The sequence below is a fragment of the Pseudophryne corroboree genome, chromosome 2, assembly GCF_028390025.1.
Source record: "Pseudophryne corroboree isolate aPseCor3 chromosome 2, aPseCor3.hap2, whole genome shotgun sequence".
In the NCBI taxonomy this organism is placed as follows: Eukaryota; Metazoa; Chordata; class Amphibia; order Anura; family Myobatrachidae; genus Pseudophryne; species Pseudophryne corroboree.
The window spans coordinates 1,017,627,796-1,017,647,977 of NC_086445.1; the positions used below are offsets into that span (position 1 = coordinate 1,017,627,796).

The 20,182-nt window shown below is 46.1% G+C and overlaps 1 long non-coding RNA gene across 1 annotated transcript in view; it reads right to left on the minus strand.

Moving 5' to 3' along the window:
• LOC135050298 (uncharacterized) overlaps nucleotides 1-20,182 on the minus strand; it is a 288,312-nt gene that overhangs the window by 38,602 nt on the left and 229,528 nt on the right. The window contains exon 4 of the long non-coding RNA XR_010241597.1: nucleotides 6,241-6,381. This is a non-coding gene — a long non-coding RNA (uncharacterized LOC135050298). The remainder of the gene's footprint in view (nucleotides 1-6,240; nucleotides 6,382-20,182) is intronic.

The following is a 20,182-nucleotide window of genomic DNA, read 5'->3' on the forward strand; positions in this document are numbered from 1 at the left end:
GAACGCCGGGCGTGTTTGTGACGTCAAACCAGGAACGAAACGGGCCGAGCTGATCGCAGTGTAGGAGTAGGTCTCGAGCTACTCAGAAACTGTTAAGAATTATTCATTCGCAATTCTGCTAATCTTTCGTTCGCAATTCTGCTAAGCTAAGATACACTCCCAGAGGGCGGCGGCCTAGCGTGTGCAATGCTGCTAAAAGCAGCTAACGAGCGAACAACTCAGAATCACCCCCTATGTGTGTTTTTTTCTATCGGTGCTTGTGTGTGTCTTTTTCTCTTGAAAAGGGTGTGTGCCTGAAGACACACCCCCTTTTAGTGGCCATGCCCCCATTTACGGCAATAATACACCTTATTGCTAATATAAATACCTTACATTTTTTCAGAGGGATGATCAATACAGCGATAACATCCAAAATTGGAAATCATAAAGATCTTCAAGTGCACTTTGGGAGAGCACACAGAAGCACATTTGAATTTGTGGTCCATTTGTGGATATATATATTCCTTTGTTTTCGAGCTTCTCCCTTAGTGGGACTATATTCCTGATTTTATAGAGTAAACCCTCACGAATTAAGATTGAGGTCTTACAATTTTTAAAATTATCCAACAAACCTGTACTGTTAAATGGCTTTAAGGACTTGAAGATCTTTATGATTTCCAATTTTGGATGTTATCGCTGTATTGATCATCCCTCTGAAGAAGTCCGTTGAGGACGAAACGCGTCAGTGTGGAAGACAGAAACTATATCCTTCATTTCATCATTTGACACCTATTATTGCTATGTGTTTGAGAAAGGGTTACCTCTCTTATTTTAGCAATTGTGCTTTTAATAAATTTACACAATTCATTTACCTGTATAAAGTGGTCAATTGTATTGCTGGTCAAATAAGGAGTGATTATTAGCGCCATCTGATTCACTGTTTGGAGGTGTTCTGGGTTGGTCCTAGCTAATAGGAGGACCGTTTCAGAGGGCAGCAATTTCACAGCGCAGGATAAGGGTATTTTTGTGTTTCATATATATATATATATATATATATATATTTATATTTATATATTATCTCCTATATAATAGCCCTGTGATTCTGTGCCTGGGTTTCTAACGCTGGGCATGGCTAGGAGCTCTCATTGGGTTAGTGGCAGGTTTATCACACCCAGTCCACAGCTGATTGGGCGAGAAATGCCCTCCCACACAGGTTACATCCAATGGGAGGCTCTGCCCTTTGCCTGCTATTTTCACAGAGCAGGATTAGCAATGGGACTGATGGAGCTCCAGCTCCAGCCCCACACCCCAAAATAGGCCCCCTGCATCTGCAGCAACACACCCTCCAACAATTTACACATAAACACTGATACACATTCGAAAAGGGGGCGTGGCCACGGGTACAGCAGTGTGGCTACGCCCCTTTTCCTATACTTTCAATGGAAGCTTGGAGAATCAAAAAATGGTACAGACCATAAAAAAAAGGGAATGTACCTGGCAAAAAAGTGCAGCTGGACGGTATGCCACTGCATCTGCAGCAAGTCTCTGTGCTGCAGATAGGGAAAAAAACAATCCTTTTACTGCAGCGTCCTATGGGGGTCATTCCAAGTTGATCGCTAGCTGCATTTGTTCCCTGTGCAGCGATCAGTCAAAAACTCGGCACTTCTGTGCATGCGTATGCAGCGCAATGCGCACGTGCGGCTTACTATTACAATGAACTATGTAGTTTTACACAGGGACTAGCAATGCTCTTCAGTTGCACAGGCAGCCGCAGAGTGATTGACAGGAAGAGGGCGTTTCTGGGTGTCAAATGACCGTTTTCAGGGAGTGTTCGGAAAAACTCAGGCGTGGCTGACCGAACGCAGGGCGTGTTCATGACGTCAAATCAGGAACTGAATGATCTGAAGTGATCGTAAGTGCCGAGTAGGTCTGGAGCTACTTTGAAACTGCACAAAAATGTTTTGTACCCGCCCTCCGATCCCTTCGTTCACAATTCTGCTAAGCTAAAATACACTCCCAGTGGGCGGTGGCATAGCGTTTGCACAGCTGCTAAAAACTGCTAGCAAGCATTCGACTCGGAATGACCACCAATGTCTTGCTGCCAGTAAACCTGCCCCCTCCGGCATCAACAATCCCCACTCCCTAGCCGCGGCGCAGGTGGAACAAAAGCTGCTGTGGCCACCGGCATAGATGTGTATGAAAGTGGCGCAGCGAAAGACTTTCATAGGCCTCCCTGCGCCGCACACTCTCTGAGCCCCGGAGCCTGCTCTGCGTGTGATGTCACAGAAGTGCCTCCCCGCCACAGCCACGCCCAGATCTCCAGAGGCCCTGACTCCGCAACACAGCACCTGGGCTGCCGGCCAGGAAGCCCCAAGATGGCTAACGTAACGGATAAAGAGGGTGATATCGCAGAGGGTAATGTATGGACGCTGAAACAATGTAAAAGGTGACAGTGCTGTGCAGTGCAGTGGGTGTGCTGTCAGGGCCGTTGCTAGAGTGTTCGGCGCCCCCCCCCCCCCTGCAAACTATAAATTTGCACCCTCGCATACTTTACAAACGCACAGCGCACATAATGACCCCTGTAGTACATACACATGTAATGCCCCTAAACCAGTGACGCTTACACATGTCACGCCCCCCTGTACCAGTGACGCTTACACAAATAACACCCCCTGTAGCAGTGACGCTTACACACGTAATGACCCCTGTAGTAGTGACGCTTACACACGTAACGCCATCTGTACCAGTGCCGCTTAGACACGTAACGCCCCTTGTACCAGTGACGCTTACACACATTATGCAGCAGTCACACATACCCACACAGGCCCGGCGTTACCCGCTCAGCGAAGGGATGCAGTGCAGGGAGGCGCTGGGACGGATACAGGCGCCTTCACTGCTCTGCATCCCTTCCCTGCTGCGCCGTCCTGTCCCCCCTGCTGCTGCTGCTGCCACTGCTGTGTCTGTCACTGTATGACAGGCACTGGCAGCGGGCACCTGCAGCATGAAACGCCTCCTCCCTCCCCTCACCTCATCTCATCTGTGTGAGAGCGCCGAGTACGGGACTGAAGGGGGCGGAGCTACATGGGACGGTAGGGGGCGTGGCTAAACGGCCCATAAGGGGGCGGAGCTACACGGACCTGGCTGCTGTACAGAGAGAGACTGGATTAGGTAAGTGGAGGGTGAGAGAGAAGTGTGTGTGTGTCTATGGTGGGTGTGTATGTGTGTGTATATATGTGTGAATTGTGTGTGTGTGTGTGTGTGGTATGTCTGTGCGCACGCTTTATGGACGCCACTACTGGGGGGGCATTACGTATAAAGACGCTATTACTACAGGGGGGCATTACGTGTAACAACGCTACTACTGGGGGGGGCCATTACGTGTAAGGACGCTACTACTACTGGAGCTGGGGGCATTACGTATAAGGACGATACTACTACTGGGGGGGCATTACGTATAAGAACGCTACTACTACTGGGGGGGCATTACGTATAAGGACGATACTACTACTTGGGGGCATTATGTATAAGGACGCTACCATTACCGGGAGGGCATTACGTATAAGGACGATACTACTACTGGGGGTGCACTACGTATAAGGACGCTACTACTACTGGGGGGGCATTACGTATAAGGACGATACTACTACTTGGGGGCATTATGTATAAAGACGCTACTATTACCGGGAGGGCATTACGTATAACAATGCTACTACTACTGGGGGGAGGGCATTACGTATAAGGATGCTACTACTGCGGGGGGCATTATGTATAAGGACGGTGCTACTACTGGGGGCGCATTACGTATAAGAACGCTACTACTACTGGGATGGCATTACGTATAAGGACGCTAATACTACTGGGGGTGCACTACGTATAAGGACGCTAATACTACTGGGGGTGCACTACGAATAAGGACACTACTACTACTGGGGGGTATTACGTATAAGGACGCGTCTACTACTGGGGGTGCACTACGTATAAGGACGCTACTACTACTGGGGGTGCATTATGTATAAGGACACTACTACTACGGGGGTGCATTATGTATAAGGACACTACTACTACAGGGGGGCATTATGTATAAGGATGCTACTACTACTGGGGGGGCATTATGTATAAGGATGCTACTACTAATGGGGTGCATTACATATAAGGACGCTACTACTACGGGTGGGGCATTACGTATAAGGACGCTACTACTACGGGTGGGGCATTACGTATAAGATTAATAAGATTGTGCTACATTGTGGCGTAATTTTAAATGGGGGTACTACTGTGTGGCCATGCCCCTTACTTGTGAGACCACACCCCTTTTTCCCGGCGCGCGCCAAAGGAATATGGGAGGGCGCAAATTTATAGTTTGCAGGGGGGCGCCGAACACCCTAGCACCGGCCCTGTACCCACACACACAACAGACACATATATATATATACAAACACACACACACACATACATACTGTACATACTGTACATTACACACATACACAGTCACACATATATACAGTATACACAGACACTGTATATACACACACACACTCACTCTCTTTCCAGACACTTATCTAATGAAGTCTGGCTGGCCGAAGCTGTAGCAGCTCATCTTCCTGCTGCAGCATGGTCCCGTGTAGCTCCGCCCCTTACTCCCATCTAGCTCTGCCCACTTTGGCTCCCTCCCAGCCACTGAATGTCACACAGGGGAGGGGAGGGGGGAGAGGAGGCTTTGTGCTGCCGGCGCCACTGCATGTGTGACAGCAGACGCCAGCAGCAGCAGGGATAGCAACAGAAGCTCAGCACAGGGATGCAGAGCAGGGAGAACGTCTCTCCTTCCTGGTGCCTCCCTGCACTGCATCCCTTTGCTGAGCGGCTAGCGCCGGCCCCGTGTGCAGTGTTAACTGACACTGCACAGCACTCTCACCTTTTACATTGTCCCAACCCGCCGCATTACAGGGAAGTAGACGCACTACATAAACTACAACTCCCAGCAGCCCTTAGCACCGAAGCATTCTGTCCCTTAGGGCTGCTGGGAGCTAGGATAAGCATTACCCACCCTTTCCCTACTCACAGTACCTCCGGGCCCCATCCGCGGCACCCCCACACACCCCCTCCAGCACCCGCGATAGCTCCGGACCCCCACCCACAGCGACCCCACACCAGTACCTCCCGCCGCACCACTGCATCTGCCCCTCCCTCACCCGGGGCAATCCCTGCAACTGCTCCTCCCCCACCCGCAGCACCCATGCACCCTCCCCCACCTGCGTCACCACTCCCGTGGCACCCCAGGATCCCATCCGCCTCTTCACCGCATCCCCTACTCCCCCAACCAAAGCACCTACTAGGTAATTCACCAGGCCCTGCGTGCGCTGTTCACGCTGTTGCAAGGGCCTTCCACCCCTTAACCATTGCACGCCCTTTGTCCGTGCAATATTTAACCACTCACATAATTATGATTGGATGTAATACTCCATATAATAAAAATATTGCACGCCACAAGGGTGTGCAAGGGTTAAGGGGGCGTAGCCCCTTACGACGGTGTGAAGAGCGCCCGTAGGACGTGATGAATCACCTAGTATATATATACTGTATATATTATTTTTTATTTTTTGTATTTTATTTTTTGAGTCACTGACTGGACACATTTTATCTATCTATCTATCTATCTATCTATCTATCTATCTATCTATCTATCTATCTATCTATCTATCAAAATTTAGGTGAACCCCTTCTTTCATTTTTTTCCCTATCTTTTCTCATTCTATGATCTTCTACTCATCTTCTCTTTCTTTTGGAACAATACATTTTCAGATGCTTTTGACCATGAGGTCTTACTAATAATTATTATTATGGCGTAAGTTTGTATCGGAACAAGAATATGTATGAAAATATTTTCGTCCTGTTTTCAGTTATTCTCTACAGTTTGTCTGTGTCATCATACTGTACATGTTGTATAATCTATCTTTTTGTTCTGTAAAGAAAATTGACAAAGAATTTAAAAAAAAAATGTAGGGCATGAAGTTCAGCTGCGCACGTCAGTTTTTTATGTTAGCCAATCAACACCTCTATGGTATATGAGGGAAAATCAATTAAGTTACAGCCATGAAGTTGTATAGGCACTTTGTGTTCTTGCTCTGAGTTTGGGCTTACTGGTGGAGTCAATCATATGTTTTAATTATAGAAGATTATATAATAATACTATCCTTTATATTTTTAATAAAACTCGATTAAACTATAGAAGAACGCAAACTCATCAATTGAGTGATAGATTACCGTTATTTCACTTATATCCATGGAAGCACCAGACAGTCTTGGGAACACTGGAGTCGAAACAGCAGCCTTTGGATAGACAGTCCTTGGAGTTGATGTTGGGATATCCACAGTTTTTCCTCAGCTTGTGGCTCACAGAGCATCCTGCACACAACAGGAAACACAGCAATGTCATCAGAGGGTACACCACTATACACATAAATGGCCAAAGGAGGTTAGAATCCCCTTTACCCAATAACACTAACCCCTTCTGTGCAGTACCACTTTAGCCAAGGGGCATACACTAGCATGCAAACGTCTTTTGCCAAAGGTTATGTTTTCTTATATTGCTCTATCTTAATACATATGAACGTTAATTGCTCCCTAACATCATTATCCTGATTAGAAACTAGACTTTATTTATTATTTATTAACAGTTTCTTATATAGCACAGCAAATTCCATTGTGCTTTACAATTGTAAACAACAATAATAAAATGAAACTGGGTAATAATAACAGTCATAAAGGTCACAAGCAGGGGCAAACGCAGGATTTGTGAAGGGGGGTTTCCAATGTGTGTGTGTGGAGCCATGCATAGGTGGGGGTGGGGTGGGAATGAAGTGACACTATATGTCTACATAAATATATAGCACACACACACCTCTCACTTATTACGCACACACCTCTTTCACTTTATACACACCTTTCACTTTATACACACACATACCTCTTTCACTTTATACACACACACACACACACCTCTTTCACTTTATACACACACACCTATCACTTTATACACACTAGAGATGAGCGGGTTCGGTTCGTCGAGATCCAAACCCCCCTGAACTTCACGTGGTTTACATGGGTCCGAGGCAGCCTCGGTTCTTCCCGCCTTACACACAAAACCTGAACGGGGGAAAACGTCATCATCCCGCTGTCGGATTCTCGCGAGATCCGGATTCCATATAAAGAGCCGCGCGTCGCCGCCATTTTCACTCATGCATTGTCAAGATAGCGAGAGGACGTGGCTACGTTCTCTGCCCGAATAGCCCAATATCAGCAAATCTCAGCTCAATATCTGTGCTCAGTATCAGTGCTGCATTGTGGTGACCAGTATATAGTAGTACAGTACAGTAGTCCATTGCTGTTCTTGCTGCCCAGTGTCAGTTCTATTATCCTGAATAGTGCTCAATGTATCTGTGCTCATTATTATCATTGCTGCATTGTGGTAACCACTGACCAGTATATAGTAGCACAGTACAGTAGTCCAGTGCTGTTCTCGCTGCCAAGTGTCAGTTCTATTATCCTGAACAGTGCTCAATATCTGTGCTCATTATTATCATTGCTGCATTGTGGTGACCAGTATATGTTCCAGTGCTGTTCTCGCTGCCCAGTGTCAGTTCTATTATCCTGAACAGTGCTCAATATCTGTGCTCATTATTACCATTGCTGCATTGTGGTGACCACTGACCAGTATATAGTAGTACAGTACAGTAGTCCAGTGCTGTTCTCACTGCCCAGTGTCAGTTCTTTTATCCTGAACAGTGCTCAATATCTGTGCTCATTATTATCATTGCTGCATTGTGCTGACCACTGACCAGTATATAGTAGCACAGTACAGTAGTCCAGTGCTGTTCTCGCTGCCCAGTGTCAGTTCTTTTATCCTGAACAGTGCTCAATATCTGTGCTCATTATTATCATTGCTGCATTGTGGTGACCAGTATATAGTAGTACAGTACAGTAGTCCATTGCTGTATCTCGCTGCCCAGTGTCAGTTCTTTTATCCTGAACAGTGCTCAATATCTGTGCTCATTATTATCAGTGCTGCATTGTGGTGACCAAAAGTCCAGTGTCTTGTGCTGCATCTTGCTACTGTAGGGTGCTGTGGTAGTGTCCTGTCACTGTGCATAGGTCATCATCATTCCAGTCACAGTGGTATCTGGTATCTATCTAGTGGTATCTAATTCCAGACATTACTGCCGTCTAATTCCAGATATATTACTGGCATATAATTCCACACATTAAAAAATGGAGAACAAAAATGTGGAGGGTAAAATAGGGAAAGATCAAGAACCACTTCCACCTAGTGCTGAAGCTGCTGCCACTAGTCATGGCAGAGACAATAAAATGCCATCAACGTCGTCTGCCAAGGCCAATGCCCAATGTCATAGTAGAGAGCATGTAAAATCCAAAAAACAAAAGTTCAGTATAATGACCCAAAAAAATCTAAATTAAAAGCGTCTGAAGAGAAGCGTAAACTTGCCAATATGCCATTTACGACACGGAGTGGCAAGGAACGGCTAAGGCCCTCTCCTATGTTCCTCATGACTAGTGGGCCAGCTTCACATGAGGATGGAAGCACTCATCCTCCCGCTAGAAAAATGAAAAGAGGCAAAAGCACAGCAAAGAACTGTGCATTCTTCTAAATCACAAATCCCCAAGGAGAGTCTAATTGTGTCAGTTGCTATGCCTGACCTTCCCAACACTGGACGGGAAGAGGTGGCTCCTTCCACCATTTGCACGCCCCCTACAAGTGGTGGAAGGAGCACCCACAGTACAGTTCCTGATATTCAAATTGAAGATGTCACTGATGAAGTACACCAGGATGAGGATATGGGTGTTGCTGGCACTGAGGAGGAATTGACCAGGAGGATTCTGATGGAGAGGTGGTTTGTTTAAGTCAGGCACCCGGGGAGACACCTGTTGTCCGTGGGATGAATAAGGCCATTGACATGCCTGGTCAAAATACCAAAAAAAATCACCTCTTCGATGTGGAATTATTTCAACAGAAATGCAGACAACTGGTATCAAGCCGTGTGTTGCCTTTGTCAAGCTGTAATAAGTATGAGTAAGGACATTAACCACCTAGGAACATCCTCCCTTATACGTCACCTAGAGCGCATTCATCAGAAGTCTTTGGGTGACAGCGGAAGCAGTCCACTGACAACTAAATCCCTTCTTCCTCTTGTACCCAAGCTCCTGCAAACCACACCACCAACTCCCTCAGTGTCAATTTCCTCCTTAGACAGGAACGCCAATATTACTGCAGGCCATGTCACTGGCAAGTCTGACTAGTCCTCTCCTGACTGGGATTCCTCCAATGGATCCTTGAGTGTAACGCCTACTGCTGCTGGCGCTGCTGTTGTTGCTGCTGGGAGTCGATCGTCATCCCAGAGGGGAAGTCGGAAGACCACTTGTACTACTTCCAGTAAGCAATTGACTGTCCAACAGTCCTTTGCGAGGAAGATGAAATATTACAGCAGTCATCCTGTTGCAAAGCGGATAACTCAGTCCTTGACAACTATGTTGGTGTTAGACGTGCATCGGTATCCACCGTTAGTTCACAGGTACTTAGAGAATTTCTTGAGGTACTGTGTCCCCGGTACCAAATACCATCTAGGTTCCATTTCTCTAGGCAGGCGATACCGAGAATGTACACAGACGTCAGAAAAAGAGTCACCAGTGTCCTAAAAAATGCAGTTGTACCCAATGTCCACTTAACCACGGACATGGGGACAAGTGGAGCAGGGCAGACTCAGGACTATATGACTGTGACAGCCCACTGGGTAGATGTATGGACTCCCGCCGCAAGAACAGCAGCGGCGGCACCAGTAGCAGCATCTCGCAAATGCCAACTCGTTCCCAGGCAGGCTACGCTTTGTATCACTGCTTTCCATAAGATGCACACAGCTGACAACCTCTTACGGCAACTGAGGAAGATCATCGCAGAATGGCTTACCCCAATTGGACTCTCCTGGGGATTTGTGACATCGGACAATGCCACCAACATTGTGCGTGCATTACATGTGGGCAAATTCCAGCATGTCCCATGTTTTGCACAAACAATTAATTTGGCGGTGCAGAATTTTTTTTTAAACGACAGGGGCGTGCAAGAGATGCTGTCGGTGGCCCGAAGAATTGCGGGCCACTTTCTGCATTCAGCCACCACGTGCCGAAGACTGGAGCACCAGCAAACACTCCTGAACATGCCCTGCCATCAGCTGAAGCAAGAGGTGGTAACGCGGTGGAATTCAACCCTCTATATGCTTCAGAGGAAGGAGGAGCAGCAAAAGGCCATTCAAGCCTATACATCTGCCAACGATATAGGCAAAGGAGGGGAAATGCACCTGACTCAAGCGCAGTGGAGAATGATTTCAATGTTGTGCAAGGTTCTGCAACCCTTTGAACTTGCCACACGTGAAGTCAGTTCAGACACTGCCAGCCTGAGTCAGGTCATTCCCCTCATCAGGCTTTTGCAGAAGCAGCTGGAGAGATTGAAGGAGGAGCTAAAACGGAGCGATTCCGCTAGGCATGTGGGACTTGTGGATGGAGCCCTTCATTCGCTTAACCAGGATTCACGGGTGGTCAATCTGTTGAAATCAGAGCACTACATTTTGGCCACCGTGCTCGATCCTAGGTTTAAAGCCTACGTTGTATCTCTCTTTCCGGCAGACACAAGTCTGCAGATGTTCAAAGACCTGCTGGTGAGACACTTGTCAAGTCAAGCGGAACGTGACCCGCCAATAGCTCCTCCTTCATTTTCTACCGCCACTGGAGCTGCCAGGAAAAAGATCAAATTTCCCAAACCACCCGCTGGTGGCAGGGGCGTAGCCAGAACTTTGTGGGCCCCATAGCAACATTTTGAAGGGGCCCCTGTACCAATGCTTCTAGAGAGACACTTCCAGTTCAACTATGATTCTGTCACCATTGAAAGATTGGTGGAGGATTATATGAGTGACAACATCCAAGTAGGCATGTCAGACAGTCCGTACGTATACTGGCAGGAAAAAGAGGCAATTTGAAGGCCCTTGCACAAACTGACTTTATTTTACCTAAGTTTCCCCCCCCCCATCCAGTGTGTACTCTGAAAGAGTGTTTAGTGCAGCCGGTCACATTGTCAGCGATCGGCGTAGGAGGTTACTTCCACAAAATGTGGAGAAGATGATGTTCATCAAAATGAATTATAATCAATTCCTCCGTGGAGACATTTACCAGCAATTGCCTCCAGAAAGTACACAGGGACCTGTGATGGTGGATTCCAGTGGGGACGAATTAATACTCTGTGAGGAGGAGGGGTGAGGAATCGGAGGATGAGGAGGAGGTTGACATCTTGCCTCTGTAGAGCCAGTTTGTGCAAGGAGAGATTGATTGCTTCTTTTTTGGTGGGGGCCCAAACCAACCAGTCATTTCAGCCACAGTCGTGTGGCAGACCCTGTAGCTGAAATGATGGGTTTGTTAAAGTGTGCATGTCCTGTTTATACAACATAAGGGTGGGTGGGAGGGCCCAAGGACAATTCCATCTTGCACTTTTTTTTTTTTTTTCATCTTTGCATCATGTGATGTTTGGGGCCAATTTTTTTAAGTGCCATCCTGTCTGACACTGCAGTGCCACTCCTAGATGGGCCAGGTGTTTGTGCCGGCCATTTGGGTCGCTTAGCTTAGTCATCCAGTGACCTTGGTTCAAATTTTAGGACTAAAAATAATATTGTGAGGTGTTCAGAATAGACTGGAAATGAGTGGAAATTATGGTTATTGAGGTTAATAATACTATAGGATCAAAATGACCCCCAAATTCTATGATTTAAGCGGTTTTTGAGGGTTTTTTGGAAAAAAAACACCCGAATCCGACAAAAAATTTTAAGGGAGGTTTTGCCAAAATGCGAACGAATCTAAAACACGGCCGTGGAACCGAATCCAAAACCAAAACACAAAACCCGAAAAATGTCCGGTGCACATCTCTAATACACACACACACACCTTTCACTTTATACACACACCTTTCACTTTGTACACACACCTTTTACTTTATACACACACACCCACCTTTCACTTTATACACACACCCTTCACTTTATATACACACACACACACCTTTCAATTTATATACACATCTTTTACTTTATATACACACACACACCTTTCACTTTGTACACACCTTCTACTTAATATACACACACACACCTTTCACTTGATACACACACACCTTTCACTTTATACACACCTTTTACTTTATATACACACACACACCTTTTACTTTATACACACTTTTTACTTTATACACACCCACCTTTCACTTTATACACACACCTTTCACTTTGTACACACACCTTTCACTTGATACACACCTCTTTCACTTTATATACACACACACCTTCCACTATATACACACACACACACACACACACACACACCTTTCACTATACAAACAAACACACCTTTCACTTACTACAAACACACATGCTTCACTTAATAACACACACACACACACACACACACACACACACACACACACACACACACACACACACAGTGCAGCTTAATCTATGCTGCGTTACCTGTGACTATGGTTGATTCTATATCGGAGTGGGAGAAGGGACCTTCTGATGTACCTAGGGGAGGAGACACGCCACCAGGGGGAGGAGCTACGGCCGAACAGAGTACCCGAAAAGTACCCTCGCTGGCTCGCACCGCTCGCCACGCTTCGGGCTCGGTGGCTCGCTTCGCTCGTCACCTGATTACTAAAGGTAATAGTTGGTGGCGTGGATAGTAGAGGAACTGTCCCGCTGGCATAGCTCCTCCCCCTTGTGTCGTGGCTCCTCCCCCTGACGGAAAAGGTCCCTTAGCCCACTTGATTCTAGCATCTACCCTGTGACTATGGCCGTGACGGAGGAAGAGAGTGCTTCTCCCGGCCAGCACTAGTACCACGGAAACTGCTGTGCTCTCCAGCTCCACCTACAGAGGAGTCAGCCACGCTGCCTGTGCCTCTGTGAATATGAGGCAGCTGCTGTATCATTGACCAGCTTCTCCGTCTCAGTAAAAAAAAAAATATATATATATATATATATATATATCGGTCAGCTAGGGCGATGAATTGGACGGCAGGGGGGGTTTCTAGGTACTCAGAAACCCCCCCCCCCCCTGCGTGCGCTAGTGACAAGGTTACAATCTATAAGGAACTAGGCATTGATACACAAGAAAAGGTGCTATCTGCTGTATTGCATAATTGTCCACCAGATTGCAAAGGATCTTGGTGGGCTGCATGATATCACATCACAGCAATGATGAACCAGGGTCAGGAGGAAGGGAAAGTGAAGAAAGAGAAAATGTGAGGATTAGAGATGTGCTGTTCGGAATTGGCTTGGATTTTTCCACCAAATTCGGATTCCAAAATGTCATCTTTTGGTGCCAAAACGTTATTTTTGTCCATGGAAGATGATGTTTTGGTGGTAAAATGTCATGTTCCATGGACAAAAATTATGTTTTGGAATCCGAATTTGTCGGGAAACTCCGAGCCAAATCCAAACCGCACATCTCTTGTGAGGATATTTGTGGACTGTACAGAGGGGATATAGGGGGTCATTCCGAGTTGATCGCACGCTGCAACTTTTTGCAGCCCATGCGATCAACTAGATGCTGCCTATGAAGGGGGGAGGGGGGATTTGCATAGTGAGGCTGCGATCGCTTGTGCAGCTCTGCTATGCAAGAAATGTTTTGTGCAGAACAAGACCAGGGTAAGAGCTACTTACCCTGTGCGATGAATCCAGCGTTGAAGGTCTCGGAATTGACGTCAGACATCCGCCCTCCAAACACCTGGACACGCCTGCGTGTGCCGCACCATTCCCATTAAACGGTCAGTTGACACCCTGGAACGTCTGCCTTCTGTCAATCTTCTTGCGGTCGCCGCTGCAATGCTTTTCTCATTAGCGGTGTCACTGCCCGGCGACGGCAACGGCCTCTGAACCTGGCTGCTGTGTGTATCTCTCCCTTGGTGGCTGCAGGTCCATTATACGGATCCCGTATAAAAACGGAATACAGAATCTGCAGTCTGGTTCAGTATATAGCTGAATACTCATAGAGACATCTCTGCTTATGCTTGGTCTTATTGCCCTTTTGATTATTACTTTTGGTGGATTTTCCAACTGCTTCAACAGAAAATTAGCCCTATATATGGATTACGAATATTTATGAAGGTTCATCCTTCTTTCCTGTGATACCATATATGAACCCCTGATGAAGTCGTTTTGATGAAACGCATTGGGTTTAATCAGGAATGGTCTCTTGCCCAGCTTACTACTATACCATATAGAACACACACCTATATAGGTGAGGGTGTTTCTTTAAAGGTTTGAAAGACACAAACTGATAAAAAAAAATATGCAGTGACTGTTTCTGGATGTATTTTAAAAGAATGTTCATGTGAATATATGTATTGTATTGTACATCTTTTAATAAAATTTAATTGGTATCAATTTAATTGGGCCAATTTGGCCTTTTTCGGTTTCGGGTGTGTTTTATGGTGTGAGGGTGTACTTACAGGTGACACTGATTTTGTGAACCCACACTGTGGAAGAATACCCAGGAAAAACTACTAGAGTGTTTTAGAAGGCTATACTGAGCGCATTTGGTTTTTGTTTTGTATACTATTCTTTGGAAGTTCACTAACAGGGACTTGCTCCAAATTGCTGCTGGTGATTTGAGCGCAAAGGTTAAGACATATTTTGTGTTTGAGATAGATAGATAGATAGATATATATATATATATGTATATATATGTATATATATACAGATGTAGCCACCTTTATCTTGACTGTTTCTCCGCCGAGACGGGCGTTTAGTCACGCTAAGGCGATAGCTGAGTTTAATCACAGGTAGGCGCGTTGAGGCGATCTAGATACTCATCATGCATTACACATCTCCACCACTGTGTGGCTAATGCTCCACTAATCCAGTACTTTCGATCGTACAGTATAGCGGCGGATTGATCTACAGCTCTGGCAATACTGTAGGCGTAACGTGAGGCGGTGGAAAAAGTATGGAGTACTGTATGTGTATGGAGACGCAACTACAGTAATTGTGTAAAAGGAAGAATGTACAGGACAACGTATAAACACCGTGCTTTTAAAATACATGAGCGTCTGGGAATGGAGGGCTACAGTAGCTAGCAGGAGGCGGTGGAAAATAACTGCTTTACAAATGCGAGCGTCCGAGTCCTCTAAGGCATAAACCAACACCAATGGGGTGGGGGCCGGGCGCTGTTTGCAGTACTTTCACACATGAAATTGGGAGTCTCTCATGAGGCGTCGTGGGCTAGGGATGAAGGCTCCCACCTCCCACGCTGGGGGTCCAGGGTTCGAGACGTGATGTGCCTTCTTTTTTTTTTTTTAATTGTAATAATACACTGTATTATTTTATCTACATTGTAAGACAGTCAATGGAAAGGTGCACACAAGTAACATATAAATCAGAGTACATCTGCAGGAGCGATTCTTTACGCTAAATGCAACTAAACAGCGGGAATGAAATGAGGGTATTCTGACGCTACTAACTGAGCAAAACAGTACTGTAGATCTTCAGCGTTTGTGTATTGCACATGACCTGAATTCCCTCCCTGTGCAGGCTCCCAGGGGGGAAGGGCGATGGGGGTAGGGGGAGATGATGGGAAATACTGTACTGTGCCTTTGAAATGCAATTACATGAGCGTCCGAGTCCACTACGGCATACTGTAAACCAACACCAATGGGAAGGAAATGCCAACCATTTTTTTATGTGTTCCCGTGACATTCATTTAAAAAAAAAAATTTTTCTCTCTAATACATCCAATGGAAGGATGCACACAGGTTTCACATAAATCAAAGTACATCTGCAGGAGCGATTCTTTACGCTAAATGCAACTGCACAACGGCAATGAGTAGAAATGAGTGTATTCTGACGCTACTAAGTGAGCAAAACAGTACTATAAGGTAGATATTCGGCGTTTGTGTATTGCACATGACCTGAATTCCCTCCCTGTCTACTGCATGATCTGTGCAGGCTCCCAGGGGGGAAGGGCAATAGGCTAGCAGGAGGCGGTGGAAAATACCGTGCTTTACAAATGCGAGCGTCCGAGTCCTCTAAGGCATAAACCAACACCAATGGGGTGGGGGCCGGGCGCTGTTTGCAGTACTTTCACACATGAAATTGGGAGTCTCTCATGAGGCGTCGTGGGCTAGGGGTGAAGGCTCCCACCTCCCACGCTGGGGGTCCAGGGTTCGAGACGTGATGTGTCTTCTTTTTTTTTTTTTTTGTATTGTAATAATACACTATTATTTTTAGAGATGAGCGGGTTCGGTTTCTCTGAATCCGAACCCGCCCGAACTTCATGGTTTTTTTCACGGGTCCGAGCAGACTCGGATCCTCCCGCCTTGCTCGGTTAACCCGAGCGCGCCCGAACGTCATCATGACACTGTCGGATTCTCGCGAGACTCGGATTCTATATAAGGAGCCGCGCGTCGCCGCCATTTTCACACGTGCATTGAGATTGATAGGGAGAGGACGTGGCTGGCGTCCTCTCCATTTAGATTAGAAGAGAGAGAGAGAGAGAGAGAGATTGACCTGATTTACTGGAGCTTAGGAGTACTGTAGAAGTGTAGAGAGTGCAGATTTTACTAGTGACTGACCACAGTGACCACCAGACAGTGCAGTTTTATTTAATATATCCGTTCTCTGCCTGAAAAAAACGATACACACAGTGACTCAGTCACATACCATATCTGTGTGCACTGCTCAGCCCAGTGTGCTGCATCATCTATGTATATATATCTGACTGTGCTCAGCTCACACAGCTTATAATTGTGGGGGAGACTGGGGAGCACTGCAGTGCCAGTTATAGGTTATAGCAGGAGCCAGGAGTACATATTATATTAAAATTAAACAGTGCACACTTTTGCTGCAGGAGTGCCACTGCCAGTGTGACTGACCAGTGACCTGACCACACTGACCACCAGTATAGTTAGTAGTATACTATATTGTGATTGCCTGAAAAAGTTAAACACTCGTCGTGTGACTTCACTTGTGTGGTGTTTTTTTTTTTATTCTATAAAAAACTCATTCTGCTGACAGACAGTGTCCAGCAGGTCCGTCATTATATAATATATACCTGTCCGGCTGCAGTAGTGATATATATATATTTTTTATATCATTATTTATCATCCAGTCGCAGCAGACACAGTACGGTAGTTCACGGCTGTAGCTACCTCTGTGTCGGCACTCGGCAGTCCATCCATAATTGTATACCACCTACCCGTGGTTTTTTTTTCTTTCTTCTTTATACATACATACTACTACATCTCTTTATCAACCAGTCTATATTAGCAGCAGACACAGTACAGTACGGTAGTCCACGGCTGTAGCTACCTCTGTGTCGGCACTCGGCAGTCCGTCCATAATTGTATACCACCTACCCGTGTTTTTTTTTTCTTTCTTCTTTATACATACATACTACTACATCTCTTTATCAACCAGTCTATATTAGCAGCAGACACAGTACAGTACGGTAGTTCACGGCTGTAGCTACCTCTGTGTCGGCACTCGGCAGTCCGTCCATAATTGTATACCACCTACCCGAGGTTTTTTTTTCTTTCTTCTTTATACATACATACTACTACATCTCTTTATCAACCAGTCTATATTAGCAGCAGACACAGTACAGTACGGTAGTTCACGGCTGTAGCTACCTCTGTGTCGGCACTCGGCAGTCCGTCCATAATTGTATACCACCTACCCGAGGTTTTTTTTTCTTTCTTCTTTATACATACATACTACTACATCTCTTTATCAACCAGTCTATATTAGCAGCAGACACAGTACAGTACGGTAGTTCACGGCTGTAGCTACCTCTGTGTCGGCACTCGGCAGTCCGTCCTTAATTGTATACCACCTACCCGAGGTTTTTTTTTCTTTCTTCTTTATACATACATACTACTACATCTCTTTATCAACCAGTCTATATTAGCAGCAGACACAGTACAGTACGGTAGTTCACGGCTGTAGCTACCTCTGTGTCGGCACTCGGCAGTCCGTCCATAATTGTATACCACCTACCCGTGGTTTTTTTTTCTTTCTTCTTTATACTTATACATACTACTACATCTCTTTATCAACCAGTCTATATTAGCAGCAGACACAGTACAGTACGGTAGTCCACGGCTGTAGCTACCTCTGTGTCGGCACTCGGCAGTCCGTCCATAATTGTATACCACCTACCCGTGGTTTTTTTTTCTTTCTTCTTTATACTTATACATACTACTACATCTCTTTATCAACCAGTCTATATTAGCAGCAGACACAGTACAGTACGGTAGTCCACGGCTGTAGCTACCTCTGTGTCGGCACTCGGCAGTCCGTCCATAATTGTATACCACCTACCCGTGGTTTTTTTTTCTTTCTTCTTTATACTTATACATACTACTACATCTCTTTATCAACCAGTCTATATTATCAGCAGACACAGTACAGTACGGTAGTCCACGGCTGTAGCTACCTCTGTGTCAGCACTCGGCAGTCCGTCCATAATTGTATACCACCTACCCGTGGTTTTTTTTTCTTTCTTCTTTATACTTATACATACTACTACATCTCTTTATCAACCAGTCTATATTAGCAGCAGACACAGTACAGTACGGTAGTCCACGGCTGTAGCTACCTCTGTGTCGGCACTCGGCAGTCCGTCCATAATTGTATACCACCTACCCGTGGTTTTTTTTTCTTTCTTCTTTATACTTATACATACTACTACATCTCTTTATCAACCAGTCTATATTAGCAGCAGACACAGTACAGTACGGTAGTTCACGGCTGTAGCTACCTCTGTGTCGGCACTCGGCAGTCCGTCCATAATTGTATACTAGTATCCATCCATCTCCATTGTTTACCTGAGGTGCCTTTTAGTTGTGCCTATTAAAATATGGAGAACAAAAATGTTGAGGTTCCAAAATTAGGGAAAGATCAAGATCCACTTCCACCTCGTGCTGAAGCTGCTGCCACTAGTCATGGCCGAGACGATGAAATGCCAGCAACGTCGTCTGCCAAGGCCGATGCCCAATGTCATAGTACAGAGCATGTCAAATCCAAAACACCAAATATCAGTAAAAAAAGGACTCCAAAACCTAAAATAAAATTGTCGGAGGAGAAGCGTAAACTTGCCAATATGCCATTTACCACACGGAGTGGCAAGGAACGGCTGAGGCCCTGGCCTATGTTCATGGCTAGTGGTTCAGCTTCACATGAGGATGGAGGCACTCAGCCTCTCGCTAGAAAAATGAAAAGACTCAAGCTGGCAAAAGCAGTAGCACCGCAAAGAACTGTGCGTTCTTCGAAATCCCAAATCCACAAGGAGAGTCCAATTGTGTCGGTTGCGATGCCTGACCTTCCCAACACTGGACGTGAAGAGCATGCGCCTTCCACCATTTGCACGCCCCCTGCATGTGCTGGAAGGAGCACCCGCAGTCCAGTTCCTGATAGTCAGATTGAAGATGTCAGTGTTGAAGTACACCAGGATGAGGAGGATATGGGTGTTGCTGGCGCTGGGGAGGAAATTGACCAGGAGGATTCTGATGGTGAGGTGGTTTGTTTAAGTCAGGCACCCGGGGAGACACCTGTTGTCCGTGGGAGGAATATGGCCGTTGACATGCCTGGTGAAAATACCAAAAAAATCAGCTCTTCGGTGTGGAGGTATTTCAACAGAAATGCGGACAACAGGTGTCAAGCCGTGTGTTCCCTTTGTCAAGCTGTAATAAGTAGGGGTAAGGACGTTAACCACCTCGGAACATCCTCCCTTATACGTCACCTGCAGCGCATTCATAATAAGTCAGTGACAAGTTCAAAAACTTTGGGTGACAGCGGAAGCAGTCCACTGACCAGTAAATCCCTTCCTCTTGTAACCAAGCTCACGCAAACCACCCCACCAACTCCCTCAGTGTCAATTTCCTCCTTCCCCAGGAATGCCAATAGTCCTGCAGGCCATGTCACTGGCAATTCTGACGAGTCCTCTCCTGCCTGGGATTCCTCCGATGCATCCTTGCGTGTAACGCCTACTGCTGCTGGCGCTGCTGTTGTTGCTGCTGGGAGTCGATGGTCATCCCAGAGGGGAAGTCGTAAGACCACTTTTACTACTTCCACCAAGCAATTGACTGTCCAACAGTCCTTTGCGA